Source organism: Apium graveolens, chromosome 3 (genome assembly GCF_009905375.1).
Source record: "Apium graveolens cultivar Ventura chromosome 3, ASM990537v1, whole genome shotgun sequence".
Classification (NCBI taxonomy): domain Eukaryota; kingdom Viridiplantae; phylum Streptophyta; class Magnoliopsida; order Apiales; family Apiaceae; genus Apium; species Apium graveolens.
In genome coordinates, this window is record NC_133649.1 from 80,135,365 (window position 1) to 80,142,303 (window position 6,939).

Sequence of the window (6,939 nt, forward strand, 5' to 3'; positions counted from 1 at the left end):
GTTCATCTTTTCTATCTGTTGTTGTGTGATGAAAGAAGAAAGCAAGGGTGAGCAACAAGCCCACCGAAATAATATGTATAATAATTAAAAATATATGAGAATTCTCATAGTACTCGTAAAAGTCTTGGTCAAGAAGAAATGAACCAAGCTGATATCTTAGCGCGACCAAGTCGCAAAGTATTCAGTATATATATACATATATACTTTTCACAATCTTTGAAATCCTCTGACATGTATAATATACATAGAGTTCCAGTTTATAACTGTATAAAAATATCGTTGCAAGGTGATCTCATAAATCTAACCTTGTCTCAACATTTTTTTGAAAATCTTTGACATGCACAAGATAATCATTTACTAGATATAAGTTTAAAAGATGAAGTTACAAGATACTCCAATATACTTATATCTTTTCCGAATACTACTTGAACTACCACCGTTCAATGTATAAATAGTTCATCCCATAGATTAAGCTACAAGACAAAATTTGTATAGAATCAATCTTTAAAATATCATCAAAATAAAATGAAGTTACGAGATACTTCATTTGATGCAAACATCATTTTGAAAACTCGACCCTGCCAACACTCAACAATCGCCCAACCGTAGCCTTTCTATCGAAGTGCTCTGGGTAGTGTTGCAGAAATATCCAATTGGATGATGGACTCATTACGGGAGTTTGCCGCGCCAGGAAGACCACTTACGATGATCAGTCGTAGTAGTGCAACCCCACCATTTTCTACATGTAGAGGAGAACCTGTCGGATTTACTTGTTAACCGAACACTGCACTCCTAAGGAATGGACCGTCTTAGCGGAACTTCCGGGCCATTTGGGCCAATATAATAAGGCTGGGCCGGCGCCACTCGACCACTTACGCCACTCCTAGTTCAGATGAAATCCATGACCCTGAAACGTAAAGCTCGTTCTCCCTTTCCCCAAGTAGAAACTTGTTGATACAGCTCCACTAAGAAGTCGTATCTAGTTGGAAAGGAAAACTCACAGATATTTCCCAGGCGATGCCTGTTAATGGATTAACTTGTTCCTAGAATTTTACTTCCCGAGAGTTGGGTAAGTAATCAAAAACTCTTTTGTCAACACAACAACCTTGTTGCGAATATAAAACACACCACAGATCCGGATCCCTCAGGTTTTGAACGAGTATTTAAATCCCCTTCGAAAGGAAGATCTTAAATATAAAAATGGGTTTGGGGATCCGCCCTAACTTTTAAAAATCATTTTGAAGACTCGAAAACATTTTTAAGAATGTTTAGGAGTAATGCTGATTTAATGAAATAAATCAGTCCCGATATATTAGAAAATATCCTAATATTATTAATTAAATAATATTCCCATAAGGATGATCTTTTTAAATATAATCGAAGTAGAAGTTTTAAAACTTATACTTGAAATGAATATTAAATAACCAAAGATATACTTATACGAAAGTACTATCTTTATTTGTATAATCAAAAGTAAGTTTGATTATCGACACATTATTCTTTAATAAAATAAAGAATATTAATTAGTAAATAATCGGAGTCATAAGTCCTCGAATGAATATTCAAATAATATTCATTAAATAGAATAAACGGAGTCATAAGTCCTCGAATGAATATTCAAATAATATTCATTAATAAAAATAAAGTTATCGAATAAACCTTATTCGATTAATAGTTTTGAAAACTATATCTATATATATATAATATAAATATATATATATAATATACTCGGGAACATCGACTCCCGGTTTTAGAAAATGTTCACCTTTGGGTCCCCTATACTAAGGGTATACGCAACTACTGCTTATCTCTAGCATAGGTATTATGCAACTATAAGCATTGAAATCAACAGATAGATAACCAGATTACGAAACAGACATGCATATATATACCATATCTGCATTCTTCAATATATCGCAAAATTTGCTATAAACCACATATAAGTTGAAATTAAACCAAAGTCGCTTAAGAATCTATACTTTAACCAATTAGACTCTAACGCTCGCTTTGCGCTTAATGATTCTCTTAAGTCGCTCGAGTACCCTCGGCTCCACCATTTTTAATAAATTAACCATTAAGATTTTTAAGGCGATTCTTTCGCGAGTTCCTTACCAACTGCCTAATACACTTTATATAAATGTTTCATACTCCAATTAGTCATTTAAGGTCTTTAACCAATGTTTCAAAGTAAGGCAAGGGGTAATGGTTCGTTCGCGAAACTGCCGTTACTTAAAACGGTCGTTTCTCCTAAACCGTACATCGGATTCAAACGAACCACATATCAAAATGAAGCTCGTAACATGAACTATATAATCATGGCAGTGGTCAAAACCTAACAGTGAGTTATAAGGTCCTGATGTTAAGAACAAAACAGTCAAAAGTAAATCGGACATTACGACGGCTATATTTACGCGATTACCAATTTTTATCCTACTCCAAATCAACCACCAATCAACCACAATTCAACCATACAACCAAACTCCATACATACAATGCTACAACAGCCCCAACAACCTAATATTTAACTAATCAACAAGATTTACAACTCCAAACACATCACAAAACCAACACATCTCTAAATACACAATAATCAAGCTTCTCATAAACCATACCAAACACAAAAACTCTAAATATACAAAAGTAGGGCTAGGGTATGAGATTATACCTTCCTTGGTGAGTAAAAGTAACTAAGGAGCTTGGAATCACCCTTGAAAGTCCTTACCAAAGCTTAATCTAAACAAAAACTCAAGAACAAAATTTTAAGTTCTTGAAAAACACTATTCACCCTCTTCTTCCATGAATTTTAGGAAGAGATTGTGAAGGAATTTGAAGCTTAAACTTATAGGATAGCTATATCTATGCATAAGGAACCTTAGATAATTACCTCACTAATTAATGAAGCTTGGAACTTGGATTTGGGTTTTTTTCTTCTTGAAAATGGAAAAGGGCCGAGAGCTTCTCTTGGAAAAATGAAGTCAAGATGTGTTTTTGTGTTTGTGATTTGTTTTGCTTGGTTGCTAGGTTTTTGTTTTGTTTAATTACCCTTTTAACCATGTAAAATTGTGTGGTTAATAATCAACCATACTTCCTTCCTTTTTGGTCATGCTTAGGTCATCAGTCTTATGTCATCTTCCCATGCTTGTCCTCTTCTTATTGGTTTGATGACATCATCCTCACTAACCTCTTTGATTAGCTCCTAATTACTTGGCTAATGACCGCTGATCTGTTATACGGTTCGCTTAACTTTCGTTTTCGTTTATCGTTTGAGGGATCATACCCGGGATCTTATTACTTGGGTTTCCTTAACCTTTCTCAATACATTATATTCCTTTTATGATCCTCTCTTATAATCCTTGAATTTAAATCCTTTTTATCCTGTTACCTTATACTCAATTTTTTCGGTATCTGGTGGATTTTCGGGAAAAATCAAAGTGTTTGAATTTGGATTCTGACGATCTTTACATACACTTATTTACTTTATGGAATACTAATACGATCTTAGAATTTCCATAACAATACTCCTATATAGCGTGGTCTGATAATTTTCCTTAATCAGCATCATCAGCAAAAGTTACTATTCATCCGTGTTTCAAAAATTCCAAAAATTGGGGTTATTACAAATGTTGTACTGGATTTTTAGTGATGGCAATTGCACTTGTGTTATCATAAAAAAATAGGAATCCTTTCAACTTGCAGACCATAGTCTAACAATTGATTTTTCATCCACAAAATATGTGCACAGCAACTCCCAGCAGCAATATATTCAGCTTCAGCTGTGGAAGTACAAACTGAATTTTGCTTTTTACTAAACCAGGACACGAGCTTGTTTCCTAGAAATTGACAGGTTCCTGTTGTACTTTTTCTATCAATTTTACAACCTGCATAATCTGCATTTGAATAACCAGTTAGATCAAAACCAGAATCTCTAGGATACCAAATGCCAAGTTTTGGTGTTCCCTTGAGATATCTGAAAATTCTCTTAATAGCTACTAAGTGAGATTCTCTAGGATCAGCCTGAAATCTAGCACAAAGATATGTAGCAAACATTATATCTGGCCTACTAGCTGTTAAGTATAGAAGTGAGCCAACCATGCCCCTATAGCTTGAAATATCCACAGGCTTTTCAGTAGTGTTTAATTCAAGCTTAGTTGCAGTGGCCATAGGAGTTTTTGTAAATGTGCAATCCATTAGTTCAAACTTCTTTAAAAGATCATAAATGTATTTAGTTTGACTAATGAATATTCCATCACTAACTTGCTTAACTTGTAAACCAAGAAAGTAAGTTAGTTATCCCATCATGCTCATTTCATACTTACTTTGCATCAATTTGGCAAACGTTTTGCAAAGTTTTTCATCTGTAGAGCCAAAAATAATGTCATCTACATAAATTTGAACAAATATACTAGAGCCATTAACATTTCTAAAGAATAAAGTTTTATTCTACAGTACCTCTTGTGAAATGATTCTCCAAAAGGAACTTTGATAAAGTGTCATACCAGGCTCTAGGTGCTTGCTTCAGTCCATAGAGTGCTTTCAAAAGATAGTAAACATAATTTGGGAAATTTGAGTCTTCAAAACCAGGAGGTTGACTGACATAGACTTCCTCCTCCAAATCTCCATTTAGAAAGACACTCTTGACATCCATTTGATAGACCTTGAATTGGCATGGGCTGCATAGGTTAAGAAGATTCTGATGGCTTCAAGTCTTGCAACAGGAGTAAAGGTTTCATCAAAATCTATTCCTTCTTGTTGACAATAGCCCTTAGCAACCAATCTAGCTTTGTTCTTGACTACTATGCCATTTTCATCCATCTTGTTACTGAATACCCATTTGGTGTCTATAGGTTTCTTTCCTTTAGGCTTGGGTACCAGCTTCCATACTTTATTCCTTTCAAATTGATTTAGCTCCTCCTGCATAGCTAAAATCCAATCAGGATCCAACAAAGCTTCTTCTACCTTCTTAGGCTCTTCCTTAGAGAGAAAGCTGCTGTATAGACATTCTTCTTGAGTTTCTCTTCTTGTTTGAACTCTAGAAGATACATCACCTATGATAAGCTCAAAGGGCTGATCCTTTGTCCATTTCCTTTGTTGAGGTAGATTAGCTCTAGATGAAGAGGCCTCATTGTTGTCTTGATGTGTGATTGAGTTTTGATTATTTGAAACTCCCCCTGAATTTATGGATCTTTGATTTGAGATAGGGGAATTTTCTGTAAGTGATATATTCTGACTCTCGGCTCCTTTTGATAACCCGACGGATGGTGAATTTTGAGTACTGACGGATGAGGCTGATTGTCTCTCGACGGATGATGCAGGTTGTCTACCGAAGGATGATGCATTTTGTAACTCGACGGATGTTGAGTTAACAGCTTCATTGGAGGTATATTTTCCTGCATTATCCTTAGTAGTAGTTTCTTGATCACTTTCATCATCACTGTCATCACTAACCATCTCCACATTGTCAAATTTGAGGCTCTCATGGTAATCTCCATCTTGTAGTCCTTCAATCTTTTTATCATCAAACACAACATGTATTGATTCCACAACAATGTTGGTTCTTAGATTGTAGACTCTATATGCTTTACCAATAGCATATCCAACAAATATTCCTTCATCTGCTTTAGCATCAAACTTCCCATTTTGATCAGTTTGATTTCTCAAGATATAACATTTGCAGCCAAAGACATGAAGAAAATTTAGAGTTGGCTTCTTGTTCTTGAACAATTGATAGGGAGTCATGCATTTTGCTTGATTAACCAGGGAAATATTCTGAGTGTAGCATGCAATATTTACAGCTTCAGCCCAGAAATATGTTGGTAACTTTGACTCTTCAAGCATTGTCCTTGCAGCTTCAATAAGTGATCTATTCTTTCTTTCCACCACTCCATTTTGTTGTGGAGTTCTTGCTGCTGAAAACTCATGCATAATCCCTTTTTCTTCACAGAATGCTCTCATGGTTGAATTCTTGAATTCAGTTCCATTGTCACTCCTGATTCTTCTAACTTTGAAATCAGGATGATTATTGACTTGCCTTATGTGATTGATGATGATTTCACTAGCCTCATCTTTAGACTTTAGGAAATATGTCCAAGAGAACTTTGAGAAATCATCTACAATTACTAGACAAAATCTTTTCCTTGAGATTGACAATACATTGACTGGTCCAAACAAATCCATGTGTAGCAGTTGCAAAGGTTCTTCAATTGATGAATCAAGATTCTTTCTGAATGATGCTTTGATCTGCTTTCCTTTCTAGCAGGCATCACACAATCCATCCTTAGAAAACTCCACTTGAGGGATACCTCTAACCAGTTCTTTCTTTACAAGTTCATTCATGGTCTTGAAGTTTAGATGGGATAGCTTCTTCTGCCATAACCAACTTTCATCCTGACTTGCTTTGCTGAGAAGACAAGTAACAAATTCTGCATTCGATGAGTTGAATTCAGCTAGGTACACATTTCCTTTTCTCACTCCAGTGAGAACCACTTTGTTGCTTCTTTTGTTTGTCACAACACAGGCTTCAAAATTGAAGGATACTGAATTGCCTTTATCACACAGTTGGCTGATACTCAACAAATTGTGCTTGAGACCATCCACTAAGGCAACCTCCTCAATGATGACATTTTCCTTTGAAATCAAGCCATATCCCACAATATAACCCTTGCTGTCATCTCCAAAAGTAATACTTGGGCCAACTCTCTCCTTGAATTCTGTGAGCAGGGTAGAATCACCAGTCATGTGTCTTGAATAGCCACTATCCAAGTACCATAGATTCTTTCTATTTCCCTACACACATCAAAATCAAATCAAGTTGATTTTGGTACCCAAGTTTCCTTGGGTCCTGCCTTTTTAGCTTTCTTCTTCTGTTTCTTAGGTTTGATCTCATTTGACTTGGGAATGTCAGATTCATCCTTAGTCATTTGAGTTGGACCTTTGAAACCA